The following is a 23,108-nucleotide window of genomic DNA, read 5'->3' on the forward strand; positions in this document are numbered from 1 at the left end:
TATGACCCCTTAGACTCCTATGTATGGAAATGAGGTCTTGTCATTTGTATCATCCAAGAATTGTTCATTTGTGTAATGTAAAGGAGGTTGCCCCCTCGAAGAGGCCGATTTCTAAGGCATTAATCTATATTTTCTATCTTTTTGTGAGTTGGTTTCATAACATTTGGTATCAGAGCTTGGATTCTAGGGTTTCACTGCTCCAAACAGGTCATCGTGGCATTTTCGCTATAACATTTTTTCTGAGATGTTTCAGAAGCGAAAAAAAATCCATTTGCGCCGAAATTGCTCTGAACCTCGAGTCCAAATTTCAGATCTTGTCTCACTATATTTGCGGAGATCTGATTTGAGGAAGTTAGGGTTTTGGAAAGCTCTAGAATTCCATCTCAAACAGGTCATCGTGGAATTTTCTCTATAATTTTTTTTCTACGAAATTTCAGACTCTAAAATTAAAACTCATTTGAGATGAAAACTTGGTGAAGCTCGAGCCCGAATTTCAGATCTTTTTTCGCTATATTTTCAGAGATATGGTCCAAGACATTTAGGGTTTCTGTAGGCTCCCGAATTACATCCCAAATAGGTGACCTTGAGAAAATCGTCATAACTTTCCTTCTAAGCATCAGATTGAAGTTTCGTAAGAAGTTACAGAAAGAGGATGACCTATAGATTTATGTGTATCAGTTTTAGGTACGAAGGTCAGAACAGTGACATGTGGCACTTCGTACAATTTTTCTCTTCTGAAAAGGTATATAATCAGTTCATCTTGGGAGATTATGCATAAATCTTTCTCAGAGAATCCAATTTTGATTAGACTGGTGGCATTGGAAAGAGGACGTAGAGGGCTTCTACAGGTTATAATTTTAGAACTAGGAGATCTGAAATTACAGAGTTACAGTCATTTCAAGATCAAGCTCCTAAAATCAAGAAAAGGTGATATGAGGAAGTTTGATGGCAAGGATCTGGTAAATTGGATACTACAGATGGAGAAATATTTTGATCTACATGAGGCACAACTGTTAAAAAAGGTACGTATTGTATCTTTATATTTAGAACCGAATAAATTTTTATGGTATGAAGGGATTTGTTCTCGTAAACCACTTGTCACGTGGTCAATTTTCACGGAGGAAATGATAGCACATTATGAGGATACAAAGAGAAACACCTTCTTTAGCCAATTGATAAATCTCAAACAAAAGGGTTCAATGGCAGAGCACATTGAGGACTTTCAAAAATTGAATATAAGGGTAAATGATATTCTAGAGAAGCAAAGGATTGATGTCTTCATAGGGAATTTAAAGGATAACATTCAACATGAGGTCCGTCTTCGGGAACCTACTTCATTGGGGAAGGCATTCAGGTTGGCAAGAAAAATTGAAAGCGAAATTATGGAAATAAGGAATCCCTCCACTCACCACTATAAATATGGAAGTGTTTTTTCTCCTAGCCTTCCACAACCTACAAGGTTTACACCACAACAATTGGAAGAAAAAAGAGAAAAAGGGCTTTGTTACATTTGTGATAGAAAATACACTAAAGGTCATAAGTGTGTTGAGAAGAAATTATTTTACATAGATTGTGAAGAGGAGGAAGAAAATGATCAAGAAACATCAAAAGAAGAGGATATACACCAAGAACCAAACCCAGAGAAAGAAGAAATGAATCTGACCATATCTTGTAAAGCATTGGCAAGAATTACCACTGCTCAAACTCTCAAGATAGAAGGACATATCAAGAAGAAAAAGTTTCAAGAAGTGAAATATCACATCGAGAAACAAGAAATGAATCCGACCATATCTTCTAATGCATTGGCCGGAATTACCACTCTTCAAACTATCAAGATAGAAGGACATATCAAGAATAAAAAGGTAATAGTGTTGATTGATTCGGGCAATACCCATAATTTTATTCATTGTAAGATAGCCAAGCAATTGAATTGCTTCCTATATCCAGCACCAGAGTGTCAAGCGATGGTTGCAAGTGGAGGAACCATAAATTGCTTTGGAAAATGCATAATATCAAGCTATCCATGGGAGAATATGTATTGAATAGCCTAATGCTTTCCATTCCAATGGTTGGTGTTGATGTTGTACTAGGAGTCCAATGGCTACAATCCTTGGGTACAATAGCTTTTAATTTTCTAGAACTTTTCATGAAATTTTCTTCGGAAAGAAAGGAAGTTGAATTAAGGGGTATCAAAGGGAAAACGGGAAAGATAATCAGCTCTAATATACTGAAAAAGCTTCTAAAGAAATAAAAACGAGGTGTAATTGCACAATTATGTTCGCTAGAGGTTCCCACATTGAAATCATCTATTTCTCCAGATGTCCAAAAAGTCTTGGAAAATCATTCCAAGGTATTTAAGACTCCCAAAGGCATCCCACCTATTTGTGATCATGATCATTCTATTCATTTGATTCTAGGAAATGTTCCTCCAAACGTAAGGCCTTACAAATATCCCTATGCCCAGAAGAGTGAAATTGAACATATGGTTGCAGAAATGTTAGAGGTTGGTATAATTCAACCTAATAAAAGTTCTTTCTCTGCTTTAGTAGTATTGATGCACGAGAAGGATGGGTCATGACACATGTTTCCGGATTACAGAGAGCTCAGCAAACTCACTATTAAAGATAAATTTCTCATTCTTGTCATTGATGAATTATTTGATGAATTGCATGGATTAATTTACTTCACCAAGTTGGATCTTCTTTCAGGATATCATCAAATAATAATAAAGACTGAAGACATTTCGAAAACAACATTATTGAAGAAAGATGCATTTTTATGGACTCCAGAAGCAACGAAGGCCTTTGAACATCTTAAAGAGGCAATGTGCCAAGCACCAGTCTTAGCTATGCCAAACTTCACAAAAACCTTCATTGTAGAATATGATGCACCGGGAAATAGAACTGGTGATGTTTTAATGCAAGAAGAAAGATCCATTGCTTTCGAAAGATATCCAATCAAAGGAAAGTATTTACAAAGCTATTTATGAGAAGGAAATGTTGGCAAGACTACATGCACTTAAGAAATGGCGACCTTACATAATGAGAAGATCCCAGTTCAAACAATATTTCCAGAACTTGACAAGGAAGGAAAAATCATATTGGAACCTGAAGCAGTCACAGAGCCGAGGAATCAACAGCTATGAAATTGATCAATTTCAGAGTATCTCATAAAGTGGAAGAACTTACCCACTGAAGATTCCACATGGAAGGATGATAGTTTTATACAGAAGCATCCAGAACTACTCAAGCGTTGAGGACAAAACTTTTTGAAGAAGAGGGGCATGTTAGGTCCCTATACTACTAGTGTAACCCCATATTGTTATTATTGTGCCCCATAGAAGAACAATATTGTTATTGTTGTGCCCTTACATTATTATTGTTATGTCGGCTCTAATTACATTATGACCCCTTAGAGTTCTATATATGGAAATGAGGTATTGTAATTTGTATCATCCAAGAATTGTTCATTTGTGTAATGTAAAGGAGGTTACCCCCTCGAAGAGGCTGATTTCTAAGGCGTTCATCTATATTTTCTATCTTTTTGTGAGTTGGTTTTATAACACTTTATGGATATCATCCACCATCCATCACATCATCTTTAAGAGAAAATTCTAAGGTTCGAGCAGTGGAAGATCACATCAAGCATCAACAACAAATTCTCTAACTCTTAAAGGATAACCTCACTCTAGTGCATAATCGAATGAAACAACATGCATATCAACATCGCAGTGAAAGAAATTTTGATGTAGGCGACTAGGTATTTTTATGGCTACAACCATACAATGAAATGTCCCTCAATCAAGCTAAGAAGGATAATAAATCATCACCCAAGTATTATGGTCCTTACAATGTGTTACAAAAGATTGGTACTATGGCATACAAATTGGAGTTGCCTGCATCTTCCCAAGTACACCTAGTTTTCCATGTTTCATGCTTAAAGAAGGTTATCGGTGAAAATATCCCAATTCAAACAATGTTGCCAGAACTTGACGAAGAATCATATAATTTGAGCCTGAATCAGTCACAGAAACAAGAACTCGAAAGCTACAAAATCAATTAATTTCAGAGTATCTCATTAAGTGGAAGAACTTACCCACTGAAAATTCCACATGGGAGGATGAGAATTTTATACAGAAGCATCAAAAACTACTCAAGCATTGAGGACAACACCTTTTTTAAGGAGAGAGCATGATATGTCCCTATAATACTAGTGTATCCCCCTTATTGTTATTTTTAGTGTAGCCCCCTATTGTTATTGTTGTGCCCATGTATCCCCCATGTTGTTATCATTGTGCCCCATAGAAGCCCATTATTTTTATTGTTGTGCCCTTACATTATTATTGTTATGTAGGCTCTGATTATATTGTCAACCCTTAGACTCCTATATATACCAAGGAGGTCTTATCATTTGTATCACATAAAAATTGTTCATTTATGTAATGTAAAGGAGGTTTCCCCCTTGAAGAGGATAATTTTCAAGTCATTGATCTATCGTTTCTTCTGCTTTGTGAGCTAGTTGCATAACAAATTTCAATTATATGAAGTGAATTTTGAGCAGCCCTGGATCCCTAGCACAATGTCTGTGCATTCCACAGGAATAAGGGATGACATTAAGATGAATAGAAGTGTGTGGCATTAAGGGTTGATAGGATGACGAGGAGTTGTTCCAATCATGTAGTCATATCCTAGGTTAGGATAATGCTCCATAAAATTAGGAAGTAAAGTCAATGGTATCCAAGGCTTGCTCCAATAATTGGAATCCCAACTAACTTCCAACTAGGTAAGTGACATATTATTAGCTATTTTCTTTAGGAAAATTGTTTACTTCTTCCTATTTTCATTTTGATTAGTATTGTGAGGTCAATTCTGCATGGAAAAAGCCTAGTTTTGGTGAATTGGGGGGATTTATGTGGTGCACCCTTCAAAAGTTACAATTTCACAGTCATATTTTCTTGGATGAGGTGATTGAGAGATATTGAATTTAGAAAAATTAACGAACTCCTCTAAGCTCTAGAATGAAGTCAAGTCCCCATTAATCTCAATCTAGGGCCTTGTTCAATATCCCTTTCTCATATGCCTAGATAAATTTCCCCTTCTCATCCATTTCACCTGCTTTTCTTCCATTTTCATTCAGTATTTACCATATTATGCAACTCCATAACCATGTACTAAGACCATCTTTGTGACTAAATATGGGTTTAGACATATTATTTTCCAATACATTTATTTTGGTATTTTGAGTGAATTTATTGTTAAATATTAGAAAAATAATATGTATTCACTTATATATAAAAATTGGATGAGTTTTGTGATATGTGTAGGCATATTTGAAGATTCTAGCACAATCATATTTGGTCTCTAAGTCTCAAATTCGAATTTCCTCTTCAAACTCTTGAATATTTGAGGAAGATTTGAGATCATTGATCAAGCACATTTCATGGAGAAGAATCATGGAAGTTTTCATAAGTGTCTCCTATCAAAGCTATGAGAGATTTGTGAGAGGATATGAAGAGATGTTAGTTGCTAGATGTTAACACATGGTTGTAACTACATGAAATATTTGTGGATCTAAGAGAGATTTGTGGATCTACATTTATGAATTAGTTATCTTAGTTTTTTGTATAAATAGGAGTGCCTTCTCCTCCCAAAGGTGTGTTGAGTTTGGGAATGCTAAAGCTATGCTTATGCTTGATGTTATGAATATTATTGATGTTGATGCAATCTTTTAATATGATTATGCTTTTATGATGAGATATGGTGTTTGATCAAATAACTTCCTGAACGTTCCACCTCTCATGCACTTTAATATGGCCACCTGATGAGAATGGGTGTATTTTAATATTTCATTTTTGCAAGATAAATTAGTTTCTTTTATGCTCATTTTCTGCAATATTTATTTCAAGTCTTTTGATTAGATGCTTTGTTGCCCATTCCATTTTATTCTCTTTTGCAGGTCAAGCACATTCATTTCATTCACATAGATTATTTCATAGCATAGTTTTCTTACACAAACATTCATAGGCAACTCATGGTTTTAATTTGTGAATGAAATCTAAGCTTTGAACACACATTTAATTCCTGATTTGATTTATAGCCTTCAATGCCTTCATAGATTAGTTTTACAAGATTTCATAGACCATATTTACTTGCCTTCCTAGATTAAGTATTTCCATGCTTTCATAGACTAAATATAATTGCCTTCCTAGATTAATTATTTCCATTCTTTCATAGACTAAATTTCAATTACTTTCATAGATTAAATTTACATGCTTTTATAGATTATATTTACTTGCTTCTGTTGATTAATTTTCCAATTCTTTTGTAGATTAAGTTCAAATTCTTTCATTAGATTAAAAGTTCTTTTCTTTCCTAGAATAAATTGTATTTGCTTTCGTTATATTAGAAAATTGTCTTTTCTTTTACTGCCTTCAAAGGATAGTCATTTCGTTGCTTCAATCAATTATGTGTGTCCTTTGACTAGATTTCATCTCATAGATTTTCCTTGCATTTGCAGTCTTTAAAATTCAATTTCTTTTTAGATTAAGATTTCATTTTCACTTCATCGCATTCTTTTGATTCATTTGCATAGGCTCACCATTCATTTCTTGTATTAGAATTATTCTTTTAGAAATAAAATTGAAAGCTGATTTCCTAGCATATATTGTGCAAATCTGCTTCACAAGTATATGAACCTAGATTGATAATTTAATGTGAAGTAATTTTACCCACAATTAAATTACCCAACAATTCACTCTTCAAAAGTTACAATTTCACAATCACATTGTCCTGTACAAGGTGACTGAGAGACGCTGATTTCAAGAAAAATCAACAAACTCCTCTAAGCTCTAGAACACAGCCAATTCCCTGTTAATCTCAATCTAGGGCCTTGTTCAATTTCCCCTTCTCATATGCCTAGATAAAAAATTATGATTTAAGGAAAACATGAACTTCTGGGAAGAAATTCCTCTGTGTGAATCTCCTCCAACCCCATCAAGGGAAACATTTAATTGTTATCATAAAATCATAGGTAATATTTGTCTCTGTCTGGTATTATGTAAAGATTGTGTTTCATAATACGAGTTGGGTGATATAAAACCATGTATATGTATTTTACTCTCAAGGGCATGGATAAGAAGCACTAACCTAGGCTTGGAGACACCACGACCATTTTATCTTTGCGTGGGTTCAAATAGTCAATGGGGAATTGAATATATAGACTAGTGAGCTCCTTCAACCACTAGAATTGACGTGCACAAGCAAAGACTAATGAGAAACACTCTAGTTCAGTCAAAAGTGGGTGAATATATTACTGGTAAAGTCAAATATCTTACTCGTAAGTGCCAACCAACATACATCAATCTTAATTTTGCATCTACCAAGCACCGAGAGGGATTAAATATCTCAAGATGCAAACCTATTTTTGAGTGAAAAACTTAAGGAAAGGTTTGCACCTCGAGAGATTCCATTCCTCTATACTCTTGGTAGATCTAGAGTTAAGATGAATATATGTTAGTGTTGAGAAAAACATTAATAAAATGCTTTAACTAATTTGTTTTCTCTCTCTCTCTCTCTCTCTCATGGCATGCACGGTACCTAGTGAACAGTAGCATAAGTGATTTCAAGGAATAATAAATCTTCTTTTATGCTTGGATAAGCTACCTACTTTTGATCTTGTTCAACTCGAGTAGTGGGTGCAAAGTGATAAAGTGGAGAGATAGAACAATGTCGTGACTTCCCATTGATAAATACAACTAGATAATGGAGTGAAGCACTAAACTTCAAGAAGAAATTACCTCTTTCTAGCTATGTCATAACCAGTTGATCTCTACTAGGACAATTGTTATGGAGTTGTTGGTTTTCAACATTAGTATACTTTGATGCACAAAAATGAGGATGATCTTTCTAGTCTTCCTCAATAAATATAAGAGCTTCATACTTCTCTCAACAAGCAGTCTTCTGAATCCTCTTTCTCAAGCAATGTCATCAACAATGTGGCACAAATTTTCCCCGATCTAAATTTAACAGTGTCCCCTTAGACAAGGATGTTTGAGCCTAGAGATGTCACCACCCCTCTAGATAATTAATATGTTAGTATGTAAATGTTGTTTAATTTTGTATTTTTTTGGCGTATATATGCATATAGGAGCAATATTTTTCATATAAAGGAACGTACAGTTTTTGACATAATGGACATTCCAAATATGGATATAATTGTTTACTAGGCAAAGGGAATAGCCTGTTTTTTGATGTAATTGTGGCATCCCACGACAAGTATTTTCATTACGTTGAGAGGTGCTCTACAACTCAGTATGGGGGAGATGTTGTAGCGTTTGTAAATGAATGTAAGTATTTCAATGTTGGCTCAATTTGGGGGAGATGTTGTAGTGGTTGTAAATGAGTGTAAACATTTAAGTGTTGGCTCAATATGGGGGAGATGTTGTAGTGTTCGTAAGATGAAGCACTAGGTAAAAAAAAGTAATAATAAAGTATAATGCCAATTCAACTTAAAAAGTAATAAAATGTAAAAAGCTTTTTTTTGTAAGCTTTAGTAGTTATTACTAAGTCAAGAAATTACATCATGTACATCCATATCAAGAGCTCTTTTGTTGCATTCTGCCATTGGGGAAACCATACCAGGAATGTTTATACTGTTGTTTAGAAAAGGAGACATAGAACATAACATATAACATATAAAAGCTCATAACTAAGAAACTATGATAAAAAACTAAAATTGTGAAAGCCATCAAGTCGGGGTTGAGACATCTATGGGTGCAACAAGAGTGCCAGGGGAGGTTGGTCCCTTTCCTTTAGTCAACAATGCTTCAATTCTTGCAAGTCTGAGTTCCATGTCTCGGTGTTCCAAAAACATGGCTCTGTGCTCCTCCTATATGTGGTGCACCTAGTGAGAAAGATCTTACTTGGATTCTTTCCTTTCCAAAAGATATTTTCTAATTAAAGTATTCATATGCCGATAGAGATCTATTATGCCTATGTAAAGGTTCTACCTCATGCAGGTATGCCTTGGATCAGAAATCCAATCAACTGCAGATTCCAAAACTTATGAATTAGAGTGTTCCTCCCTTTCTACCCAGGCTTTTGAAGAGGCTTGGTGAATTTCCAATTAGATATAGTTTTGATAGGAGTCACAATATTGTTCGGCAATGTCATGAGCTCGTTGGCGACCAAGTGAGATACCTTTCCCCCCTAAGAGGAGGAGACATGTCAACACCTAGCCCTTTGTCGGGCCATTATGTTTAGAAGTAGAGAAATAATATACAACAAAGCAACACAAGTTAAACCGACTGAGTAGTGCCTTGAAAAGCCAAAATAGAGAAACAATGCATACATAAAGGCAAGATATGAAGGACTGCGTGGCCGAGAACACCCCCACAACAGGGTGGGGATGCACCCACTAAATATGAACAAGAAGTATGTGTACCAGAGGTAGACCAAGGACTATGAGTAAAGACACACTCACCAGATATAAACCAAGAGTGTCGAGGTGAGGGAGATTGTTTCAGGAGGCAGATGAAGGCCTGGTTCCAATCCAAGCCAATGCTTCCGTCAACATGCAATGATAAATTTAATTGAGAGTTGGGAACAAAGTTAGATTGATTTACCATGAACCTTGTAATTATTTGTGAAAGTTGAAGGTGAGAGGTGACCCGCTAAGCTGCAACCCCATAACTTCCTTTCACTTGGTTTTAACATGCCCGATGAGCTTCAATCAATGTGATCCTTTCTTGCAACCAATCCAAAGCAATCCACTAAGGTCGAGAATGGTAGAGAAATTATAGAGGATAATTCATGGGGAGACCAAGTCAATAATATTTGGATCTTCCCCTGGCAATAAGAAAAAAGTAGCAATAAGACTTGGCATGATGAGGACCAAATTAGTAGGTCTTTATTTCTTTGATAAATTATATTGCAAATGCCTTGAAAACTGAGGCAAATTGCCTTTCTTAATCCCACGTTCCTTAATTCCCATCATAGTTCGTATCATTATTGATTACGTGATGTGGTGTCTGTTCGACAAATCTTCTCTCACTTAAGTTGGGCGATATTGAATAATCTTGGTTGTAAGTTCTCGGAAGGTGCGAGGCAAGGTTGCCACACCTGCGCTTGCTAAGGCTTGTTGATGATAGTGGCATGCCCATCACCCTGACATGCATTAATGTTTTAACACTCTGTAATAACACCCCAACATGGGAAAAAGTAAAAAATAATGAATCCATTCAATTCAATTTGTTATATTGTAATTTCATTTTTATTAATAAAATTACAAACATTTTTTTCTAGCAAAAAATTAAAATGTACATATCACAATAAAATAAATTTAAATAATAATGATTCATATTTCATATCATATAATTAATAAGCATATAAAAACTTAATAAATTTAATTAATAAATATATAATTTTTGTGTGGGGTCATTTTTATTAATAGAAAAAATGGGAATTACATATAAAAAATTCAATTGAGTCTCTCATAGGGGAGATTGGACCAAAGCCAAAAATGGATTCTTTTTAAGGAAGTGGGAGCCAATTGAAACTTAAAAATTAAAAAAATAAAACAAGTACTTCTAATATGTGGGCTTGATTAGCCAATTACAAAGAAAACTATAGCTATACGTTTACACATGAAAAACATCTAAGGCATGGTATTGTGGGTTTTGAATAAAATCCTGCTATCGGAATGGAAGCTTCCAAGTTGGCTAAATTTTGTTATGTTGCAGGGGGTGTGCCAAGGTAGCATTCTATCCACTCCATTCTTTTGTCTAGAGTGTTGAGATGCCATGCATGTGCTCAAGGAATGGAGGATTCCCAAACATTCATGGTGATCTATGATGGTCCTATCCATTAGAAATTTTGTTTTCCAATATAAAGCGATAGCTTGCATATATTGATTGTACCTCCCTATTATGTGGTTGATGTCTAGGACTTAATCAACCCACCCAACGAGGACTTCTGTGTCTATAAGGTAAGACCAATTAGAGGAGGATTCCTCCTCCATACTGGTGAGCTCATCTTGAACATTAACTATGTGAGTTCTTGGAAAAGGGAAGAGGATCCTTGAATTCAATGGTGCATGTGAGTTTGCCCATTGTAGACTCACTCTTGATAAGAAGAAAACCCTCTTTGGACTCGACCTCATTGTCGTTGCATGAGGAAACAAGCTATCAATATGCCAAGTGTAACTTTTCTTGCCCAATGATTAGAAGAGATCAAAGTTCCCAGAAAGGGTAAAACCAAAGTAAGAAAGACCAGTCCAGAAACCCAATCATACAATGCCTATAGAAGTTGTAGGTGTCAACCAATAGATAAGCTAGTGCAATAACCCAATTACTCAATGCCTGTATCCTTAAAGTCTGCCACCATAATACTTTGGACCACATGTCATCTTGTTGCGTGAAGAGCTCTCTCGATAATATAGTGAGTACAAAAGTGTTAAGAAAAGGAAACAATAGAAATATCCTTTCATCCTAGATTCTAAAAGAGAGACCTGAACTAGCTTCTAACTTATTGGCCCTCTCGACCTATTGGCACAAACATAGCTTTAAATTTCCAACATTATAATATAATAACCACACAGGAGACCGAGAAACACATCTAATAGGGGGCATACGAAGTTACTTCTGAAGCTCACATAGTTGGCAAGGGGGGAACTCCAAGAGCTTAGCCAAGATACACGTGTACCAAAGTGAGAACTATAAAATGCAAAGGCATAATTATAATATAACAATGTGACTAGTCTTCCAAGAGAATAACAAAGAGAGACAATCAAACCAACCTCAACCTTCATTACCCACCAAGGTTTATTACACCACTGGAATACGAAATTTCCAACCCAAGATTCATGTTTAGTTGGAAAATATAAAAATGTGATATATATATATATATATATTGGTTTGTGTGGGGTTTAGTCCCTTCAAGTGACGACTTCAAATTTCATGGGGAGGGGTTGAGGATGGGAGCCACCTTTGGGGGAATTAAACTATTCTAAGGGGTGTCCAAGATTTACCGAGCTTTGCACAATCTTGGTGATATCATCTCACAAGTGGGAAAATTGTTCTTCCATCCAACCAACATTGGGGCTAGCCCCAACCTATGCTCAACACACACACACACACACATATTAAAATTCATTATTTACCCCCTTATATATATATATATATATATATATATATATATATATATATATATATATATATATATAACTAGAATGAGTAGTATATTTATATATAAATCGCGCTCGTTCGCATTCAAAATCAGGATTTTACATCATAATTTCGAGCCTGCTAAGGGCATTTGAAACTTCATTTGTTCCCCATCCCTTCCCTGAGAATTTTCCCCATACTTCTTACAAAAATATCCCATTACTGGTAGCCTGTGGCTATACATTCTACAATACTGAAATAGTAAATATTTACACGTATAGTTTGCCATACAAAAACATTTTTAAATTGAGTGAGAGAACATATTACTCCTCCATCGGTGTTGGACTATTAAGATCAAGTCTAGTGAATTATTCTTTAGTCCTTAGGCTATTATCTTACATCTTGAGATTTAGATGCTCAATTTGTTGTCTCAGCGCGTCCACCTCATCCTCCAATTTCCGGATGCACTCCTTATTTTCGAGTTGTTGCTCCTGCATAGCCAGTGCCTCCATTTGCTGCTGGTGGATACACCTCTATAGAATAGCCAAACCTTCCCGAATTTCCAAATGCTCTTGCACATAGACCTTACAAGTATGAAAATTGTTGCCACCTTCCCGAGCTCTTCCCTCCCTTGACCACCCCATCCTAGGCCAACGATGGCCCCAGGAACTAGATAAACAAATTTCCTCTGCTGAATTACTATGCATGCTCATGTTCTTCACCAGAGAACAACCAAAATGTCTAATGAACAAGATACCTTGGACCCCAAGCTCAGGAATGTTCTAGACACTTAACCCAAAGCCCACGTTTTGTTGCTCAAACTCCCCCACCCGACTCAACTTACTAGCACAATTCTTTACAACTCTCAGTCTACCGACACTCTGCATAGCAACACCCAACTTCCCCTCTCGATTGCATACGCCACTAGAGACCACCCTGATGGGCAACACTTTGACCCGAAACCCGCAACAATTTCTCAGTGACCCTAGCTTCAGCCGCTAGGCCTTCTTAGAGACCACCTGAATAGATATTAACCAGAATGTATGACAACAGATCAAACCGTTACCCCATTTATAGAAGGTGCAGGTCTGGATTTTGATGCAGTACTGGAGATTGGTACTCATGAAGCTGAGATCCCAATGTTCTATCATAATTTCCCATCTATTCTCCTCTTCCTTCATCCTAACCCACACCTTCCTCCCATGCGCGGTCTAAGCAGAGGGATTAAATGTTTCTCACACTCTCCCATTATCTTACCATCTCCTATGATGGATCACCGACCATTGTAACAAATTCTATGTTGTGGGGGTTGGGTTCTCACGCTGTGAAATCTCCTAATACCAAGTGTAGTACCTTTGTGATGGAAGCAACCATGTTGCTGCAATGAAGTGAGGCATTCAATGCCATGAGGTGCGAGGATAGGACGGGCCGAGTAAAGGCCGATGAGATAAGGACCGCAGAGTGGGAGATGGAATGAAATGGAGAAGGGTGATATAACTGAATGGAGTGGAGGAGGAACAAAATGGAAAGGAGACATAAAAGAATGGGAAGGATGATCTAATTTAGAATATTAGTTTGTAGTGCTAAGAACTTCCTCAGATTATTAACAAAATGATTTCATTGTGCTTAAGGATTCATGAATTTTTGCAAGTGAAATGAAGAGTTTTTATGTTAATTTTATGAGAAATTTAACATAAATAAGAAACTAAACAACATCATAAACATGTATAAAACATCATCAAAAACACATTACAACAAGCACATGATAAAGGAGTTCACCCCGCCTGGGCTATGTCTCCTTGGTCCAATTTTCAATGACTTGGGCCTCTCTATTATGCTCAAAAGTGTAAAAATATGTGTTTACAATACTCAAATGCTTCTGAAACCTGTTCCAATTAGTTTAGAATGTTAAAAAATGGATATCTAGCCTCTTTTTCATCCAATTTAGTGAAAAAATGAAGAAGTTATGACTTCCCCTTGTTTTCCCACTATTCATTCCACAAATTGCTCCACATCCGACAGGAACACACAATTTTGCTCCAAAAATCTGCTAACTGAGTGAGAATTTTGCCATGCGGCAGGCCATAATCTGTTGGCACCGATTTCCCATCACAAATCGCAATCCGCTAACAGTGAACCAGGAGGGCGATATGCGATTGTGATTCAACAAACCCAACAAAATTCTTAACTGGAGCTTATAATTGTTTCACGTCTAGGTTCCTTTCACAATCGGTGGAGTACCGTGTTGCGATTTGCAATTGCGATATTGCATCGCAACCCAAACCTGTCGAGGCTGATTTTGTAGCGTTGTGCGAGATGTGAGATCACATCGCAACCGGTACCTACCGGGGGCCGATTCTATAACACCTCCCTTCACTGATGTGCGATTTTTGAAATGCAAGCCCAATGGTTGCTTGCCACTTGGCGCCTCCCGATTCACTGATAAGACCTGCAACATCATCAAATCCTGCATTGTGAGCAAGTCAAATATGAACTTTGATTTGCTCTAACTTCTTCATATGCGCTCGGATTTGAGTGTCGTTAACGCCATTGGAATAAGAATGACGAGCTCTTCAATATGAAGCTAATTTTATCAAGATTTTGACACTTTGATTTTTGTGCCTAATGTTGAGCTCCTGATCACTCCTCCCCATTGGAAGCCTTTTGGACCCCAAAATATGACTTTCAGTTGACCAGCAGGTGAGGGTACAATTCCCTCACCTTTCCAATCTCGATCCATTGATCACCGAATTGGCACTTGTGATCTCCACTATTCTTGTCGTGCCTTGCTTTGTACTTGCCTTGGCTTTTCTTAAGTTGTTCTAGAACCTTTTGGTGTACTAATTGGATTTGTTCAATGAACTTTCTTTCTTTATCTATGTCACTATGACATTTAATTGCAACATCTTTGCCAAAAATAAAATCCAAAGGAGATTTAGGCAAGTATCCTAAACATGCCTCAAATGGTGAAGTTTGAGTTGAAGAGTGCTTGGCTCGGTTGCAAGCATGCTGAATATAGTGCAAATGTTCATCCCACAACTTAGGATGCTTGCTGCAATATCCACGAAGAAGATGTATCATTGTTCTGTTCACCACTTCTATTTGACCATTTGTTTGTGGATGAAAAGATGTACATTTTTTCCAGTTTGGTGTCCATGAATCCCCACAAGTTTGACCAAAAATTCTCCACAAAGCGAGAATCTCAATCACTAACAATGGATGTAGGCAATCCAAAATGCACCCAAACATTCTGAAAGAATCACTGAGCAGTTTGTTCAGCCGTAATTTTCTTTTTACGTGGCATCAAAATACACATTTTGCTAAACCTATCCACAACTACATACAAATAATCATGACCTCTTTTTGACAATGGAAGACCTCCTACAAAATCCATAGAAACACTATCCTATGGTCATGAAGGAACTAGAAATGGTGTGTACAATCCTAACTTCCTATTACTAGGCTTATTGATTGCACATAATGAACATCCCTTAATAAAACAAGGCACACTTTCAAGCATACGAGGCCAATAATAATACCTCTGTAGATGTGTGATCGTCTTACTTACACCGAAATGACCAACAATAAGAGAATTATATGCCTCTCTTATGATGTTAACTCTTTCTCCTTGCGGAATACAAAGCTTGCCAAGATGGTACAACAAGTTATCATGCAAATGATAATCCAATTCCTCTACTTGGTTACCTTGACTCAAGCTTGCATAAACATATTGAAAGTCATTATTTAATGCATATTGCTCAATATAACTTTCATGTAAAACAAAATAATGCTTGAGTAAATTAGATCCACTAACAATCGGCCTAGAAAGCATATCAACAACGTTATTGTAGATACCTTTCTTATACCTGATTACCAAGTGGAATTGTTGAAGGAAACCCATCCATCGGAATTGCCTTGATTTCTGCAACTTTGATTGAGATTGCAAGTATTGAAATGGTTGATGATCAGTGTGAATGATTGTTTCCTTACCCATGAGGTAGTGTTTCCATTTTTTCACACTTTGCACCAATGCATACAATTCCTTGTCATATGTAGCATAGTTAATCACTGCACCATTAATTTTTTTCGAATGAAAACAGATAGGCTTACCATGCTGCATGAGAACTGCACCCATTGCGTAGTCACTAGCATCTGTTTGAATCTCAAATGATTGTCTCAAGTCTGGAAGTGCAAGTACGGGAGATGTACTGATATTTTCCTTCGATGCATCAAAGGCCTTTTGTTGTTTGCCTCCCCAAAGAAAAACATTTTTCACTCTTGTCAACGCATGCAAAGGAGCTACTATAAGAGAAAAATTAGCAATGAATTTCCTCCAATATTGGGCTGCTCCCAGGAAACTTCTTACCTCTGTAATTGTCTTGGGCCTTGGCCAATTTACAATGAAATCAACCTTGGAGGGATATATTTTCAACTCACCTCCTCCAACAATATGACCAAAGTAAACTAAAGAAGTCTTTCCAAACTCACACTTTGACATCTTACGATACAACTGTTCTTTTTGCAAGACATCAAGTACTTTTATTACATGCATGACATGTTCATCATGAGATTTACTGAAAATTAAGATGTCATCTAAGTAGACTATGACAAACTCATCAAGAAATGGCCTCAATACATCATTCATCATACACATGAATGTAGCGGGAGCATTACATAAACCAAACGACATAACTAGCCATTCAAACAAACCCTGTTTTGTTTTGACTGTTGTCTTCCAAATGTCTCCTTCAGTTATTCTAATTTGCTGGTAGCCACTTCTTAAGTCCAACGTAGTAAAATACTTCGCATCTTTTAATTGATCCAGTAAATCATCTATTCGAGGCAATGGGTAACAGTTCTTTACAGTAATTTTGTTCAATGCACGAAAGTCCACACACATGTGCCATGTTCCATCCTTCTTTGGCACCAAGACAATAGGTGAACCACACTGCAAGGAAGATGGTCTGATGATCCCTTTATTCAACAACTCTTGAATTTGCTTCTTAATTTCTGCGCTTTCCATCATTGACATCTTGTACATGCCAATGTTAGGAAGAGGAAAATCTAAAGTTCTTCCAATTCATAATGGATTTCTGCATATAAGCTAGAGGGTAGAATTGTCTTTTAATTGCAACAATTAAATCATTCTAAGAAATAGAGATATTACCGTGTTTTTTAATCTCCTCTTGGGTCTTTTATTCCCACCATACTAGTGCTGCACCCTCCATTCTCAAGGAAGCTAACTGAATCTTTATGTCATGCTCTTGAAGGTTTTGAATCCTGCCATAGAGCTCGAACTGACGAATCCAATTATCAAGCTTCTCTGCATTCACTTCACCATTATACATGGGAAACTTGAATTTAACATCAAGTTTTAAAAAAGGTGATTTACCAGTTCCTTTTGCAGAATGATGATGAGTATGAGTAAGGGTTGTATTAGTTGAAGAGTGTGAAGATTCTTGTGAAGAAGAAGATGAAGAAGATGGTGGAGAGGGTGGAGGTTTGTCTCCATTTCCATTGCCTCCTCCTAAAGAGCCTTCTCCCTTGGGAGGTTTGGAACTTTCTCCTTGCAACCTAGTATTCCTCTCTTCATAGAGGACCTTCACCATCTTTGTCATATCAAAGAAATCCTTTTTGAAGGTCTTCTGATCCTCTATCATGTGTAGTTTCTCCTTCATGAGACATGATCTCTGGAGTCTCAAATGCAACTTGAGGCTAAACTGGTTTTGGAGATTGTGGCAACCTTGCTCTTCTTCCCCTTGACTCAACTTCAGGGCTTCCAACTAACTTTCCTTCACCTCTTTTGAGTTTTAACCTTGTAAGCATGACATAAACTTGAAAACAATTAAATCCTTCTTTCACAAAACAAACCTAGTGCTCTGATACCAAATTGATTTGATTTAGAATATTAGTTTGCAGCACTAAGATATTCCTCATATTATTAACAAAAGCTTTCATTGTGCTTAAGGATTCATGAATTTTTGCAAGTGAAATGAAGAGTTTTTATGTAATTTTATGAGCAATTTAACATAAATAAAAAACTAAACAACAACATAAACATGTACAAAATATCATCAAAAACACGTTACAACAAACAAATGATAAAGGGGTTCACCCCTCCTGGGCTATGTCTCCTTGGTCCAGCTTCTAATGGCTTGAGCCTCTCTATTATGCTCAAAAGTGTAAAAATATGTGTTTACAATGCTCAAATGCTTTTGAAACCTGCTCTAATCAGTTTAGAATGTTCAAAAATGGTTATCTAGCCTCTTTTTGCATCCAATTTGGTGAAAAACTGTAGAAGTTATGACTTCCCCTTGTTTTCCCACTATTTGTTCCACAAATTGCTCCAAATTCGACAGGAACCCACAATTTCGCTCCAAAAATTTGCTAATCGAGCGAGAATTTTGCCGCACGGCAGGCCATAATCTGTCGGCATTAACTGCCCATTGCAAATCGCAATCGGAAGAGTCTTACGGTCTTATGCACTGTGAACCAGGCGAGCAATATGTGATTGCGATTCGACGGACCTGACTGAATTCTTAATTGGAGCTTATAATTTTATTGCGTCTGGGTTCCTTTTGCAATCGACAGAGTATCGGGGTCCTGTATATGCGGGACTTTGCACCGTGTTGCGATTTGCGATTGCGATATCACATCGAAACATAAACCTTTCGGGGCCGATTTTGTAGGGCCGTGCGAGATGTGCGATCACATCGCAACCTGATGCCTGTCGGGGATGATTCTGTAACACCTCCCTTCACTAATGTGTGATTTGCGAAAAATGCAGGGACCAATGGTGGTCTGCCACTTGCAGCCTCCCGATTCGCTGATGGACCCTGCCATGTTATCTAATCATGCCGTGTGAGCAAGTCAAACCTGAACTTTGACTTGCTCTAAATTCTTCATATGAGCTTGGATTTGAGTGTCGTTTGCACCGTTGGAATCCGAATGACGAGCTCTTTGATCTGAAGCTAAGTTTATCAAGATTCTGACACTTTTATTTTTGAGTCTAATTTTGAGCACCTGATCAAAGGAGAAGGGTGACGAGGGCAAGGGAGGAGAGGTGAAATAGGAGATGAGGGGAGGGAGAGGAAGGGTGGGCGGGGGGTAAGGGACAATGGATTAGATACCTTAAGATTTCAAAATTGTTTTGCCTTCTTAAACTCTTGGTCGAGCCAAGAATGCCGAACTCAGTCCAATAATTGAAACCCGTGACTATGATTAGGGAATGCATATCGTTTCCTCTATCTCATTCATTATACTTCTTTCTACATTTAGTTGACAAGCCAAATTTGCTTGCTTATCTGCTTCCTGATTATTCCCTCTTAGGATGTGAAAGAATGACACCAAATCAAAGAGGGGAATCATACCTTGGGATCTCTGAATGATTTGATTTAGATTCATGTTTTTTGCTGATGAATTGTATTTCATATGTTTTATAATCAACATTGAGTCTCCTAAGACTTGGATCTTTCTGATGCCTTTTTTTGAGCCAAGGAAAGTCCTAGAAACATACCATAAGCCTCAGCTTGATTGTTTGTCTTCCTACCTAGGCCCCAAGCATATCTGTCTTCTATGTTTCCTTTGAGATTAATGAGAATTCCTCCCCCTCCTGCCACCCCATATTAATAAATTTAATTAATAACTATATATTTATGGGAAAAAAAAATAGTGTTATTTTTATACATCAAATTATATATAATAATTCATTTCTTAATCATTATATTTCAATATATATATATATAGATATAAATGATTTTTTTTATTATAAAATATGCAACTATATGTATTATTAGATTTTCACTGAAATTAAAAAAAAAAAGAATATTTTTATACATAGAGATGTGAAATGTAAATAATATTATTAAGAATTAATATAGATCAAATCTTAACTGTTGATCTATTAAGGGTGGAGAGGAATCAAATCTCTCGATATGTATACCTTTACTCAAGTTTTACACTAAAAAAATGTTTGCATTTTGAAAAACTTGACCTCTTTGTGCTTAGTAGATATGCTTAGTAAATCTAAATGTAAAATTAAGATATCTTTGTTAATTCATATAAATATTCCATAATATCAAATCTCTCAAATTTATACCTTCAAAATTTACACAATTTAATCCCTCACAACATTATAAATCTAAAATTAAATAAACTCAAACTAATTAATATCAAAATAAATTTAACACCACACAACATTAACCCTAACAAATTAATATTTATACTTTCTTTAACAAATTTAAAGAGCAGGTGAAAATATGAAAATCTTGATAATGATTTATAACTTCAAATAATTATATTACATAGGAAAACACGTTGCTAAAGCACATATATTTGGCCAACAGTAAAGTGGGGACATTGATACAATGGAGTTTACAACTCATATCCACATATAACACTCAACGCAGAGTCCCTACAATAACATCATAATAATGATATTGCATTAAAAAAAAAAACCTTGTAATTTTTAGATTTATTAAAAATTATAATAATAATATTGTTTATTAAATTAAACAACCAATATATAAATATATATTGCTATAGGGCCATACGCAAAATATATATATATATATATTTACTCCGCTCATTAATAACCTTATAACATTCTATATATTACTTACCACCAAAATTATATGTTTCACTTCTATTTTATTTATAAAAAAAAATTACCCATGGAGATTTAAGCGGAGTCATGCTGCCCTCCAAATTAATTAGCCCCACAATGAGACACAAGCACTCTTCTTTAACACATTCTTATTTTATACTCTAATTTTGGGATAATAATGTAATATTTAATTTTATTTTATAATCTAGTTTCGGTATGGATTAGGTAATGTATAGGTTTAAATAGTTCACCTGCACTACCATTGTTATTTAATTATTTAATAATAACAATCTTATAACTAAGGTTGGCGACGTTAATTTGGACTTTCTATATAATTGTTAGGAGTCGTTCATTGAGGTGGAGGAATTGTTCGGATGGTTAAAAGTGGTCAGAATCGTGTTTTTGATGGTGGAAATGGATTCAACACCATAAAAAACGTTTAGACCACTTAAAATTTTGAAGTTTAACAATTATAACTTGAATTTACAAAAATCCTTGCCATTTTCTCTAAATATAACCAGAATTTCCATAACTTTCTTTCAATTCGTTAAACTGCGACTAATTATTATTATTTAACGTTCTCCAATTATTTAATAACAACACTCTTATAATTAATGTTGGTGACTGTTCACCAACCTGAGAAATTAAATTTGGCCTTCTTATATAAATTATTTTTTGCTATTATTTAAAGGAATTATTTATAAAAAAATTCAACATTTTTATATTAAATGTTGTACAGTTCACCAACCATAGACTTTGAATTTATTTTTATGTGATTTGAAAATTTGAACTCTGAGTGGTGCACATACACTCATGAAAATCTTTGACTTTTTCATCCAAGTCCATGCATTGAACGATGCCAACTTCCACATTAATTCCTTAGATTATCGAGACAACACTGATACATTGCCTTTGCTTTCAAAGTAGTTTTCCGTTTTCTCAAAATAAAGTGAAGGAAAAAAAATGTATTCATTTACAAAAATTAATGAATGGTATATGTATAATTTTTTAATGATTATTTTTTTTAATTATTAATAAATATATTAATTGAAGTTATTTTGAGTAAGACATGGAATAGTTGTTATTTTTTTTATTTAAGTTTAAATTTTCATTAGTGACACGATGAGTTATAATGTTTTGATAAATATTTTTGTAATGATTTTATGTTTATAAATATTATTGTATTGGCTTACAATGATATTAGCTTGGTTCCAACAACCTCACTCTAGCCATTAGATTAAGAAAGAAACTGATTTCTTTCCTTTGCAAAACAAAACTTAACCATAAATATAAATATTAATTATTTTTTTTCGTTGTTAACAAAATGGTTACTTTTTATATTTAAAATCTGGGTGTATGCAGCCAAAACTGCTTTTACAAAAGTTCAACAACACTGTCAACAATTTGAGCATCTATTTCTAGGTCCCAATACATCCATATTTCTAATTTCTTCCTTCTACACGCTTTTGTTGCTATTACAAAACACTAATAATTCCCATAAGTTCTAAACAAAAGACCCAATATAAGCACAAAACGACATAACATAAGACAAACATTAAGCGAGACTAGACTTCCCCTCTTCCTCAAGTTCTTGCTTTTCCTGCCTGCTCGGCTCTGCTCTTGCATCTCCTTCTTCTTCCCAAGACTGCAACTGGGCAACGACCTCTTCCTGCGGGATATATTGGCAGTTTGGGGACTCGACCCTACTCAGTGAAACTTGGCAAGAGTGCGGGCTCCAGCTAGTTGCTCTACCTACAAATTTCGCTGATACAAAAACTCCTTCGGAGAATGTTGGGGTTTCTAGATTTTCTAATGGTGGACAAGTGGATGTAGCGTGGAGGGTTGGTTGGGGTGAGGTGTGGTCAACGGGCGTTGGCTTCAGAAACCCTTATCGGTTTTCCGCCCCAGGGAAGTTTGGGGTATCTTTTTCGAACAACATAAGAGAAGCTTCCCCTTCGTGTGTCGGTGTGGAGAATATTCAGCTTTACTCAAAGACTACTCTGCTAGAAGTTCATGGTTTTTAGTTGATTGGTGGCCTCAATGATGCGGTTCAGAGTAGCAGGGCACTAAGTCGTAATGAACATTTTCATCACTTGTCTCCATGGGTCTTGTTGACGAGAGTTACTTTTCCAAAAACCCTTGAGGGTTTTTTGCAGAATGATGGTTTTTCGCAAGGTGTCACAACTGGACCACAATCTCAGGAGCAGGAGCTAATTTTATTTACAAGTATTAATTAAAATGGTGGGGGTTCTGTGAACATTCTATGTGAATCTTTTAGGGTTATAGAAACCATTAAATTTGAGCAGTTTGTGGATGGTCAGGAGGCTTGAAGTGAAGGAAATT

The sequence above is a fragment of the Pinus tabuliformis genome, chromosome 2_1, assembly GCF_031772625.1.
Source record: "Pinus tabuliformis cultivar Carrire ecotype Pingquan chromosome 2_1, CPIR1, whole genome shotgun sequence".
NCBI classification, from domain to species: domain Eukaryota; kingdom Viridiplantae; phylum Streptophyta; class Pinopsida; order Pinales; family Pinaceae; genus Pinus; species Pinus tabuliformis.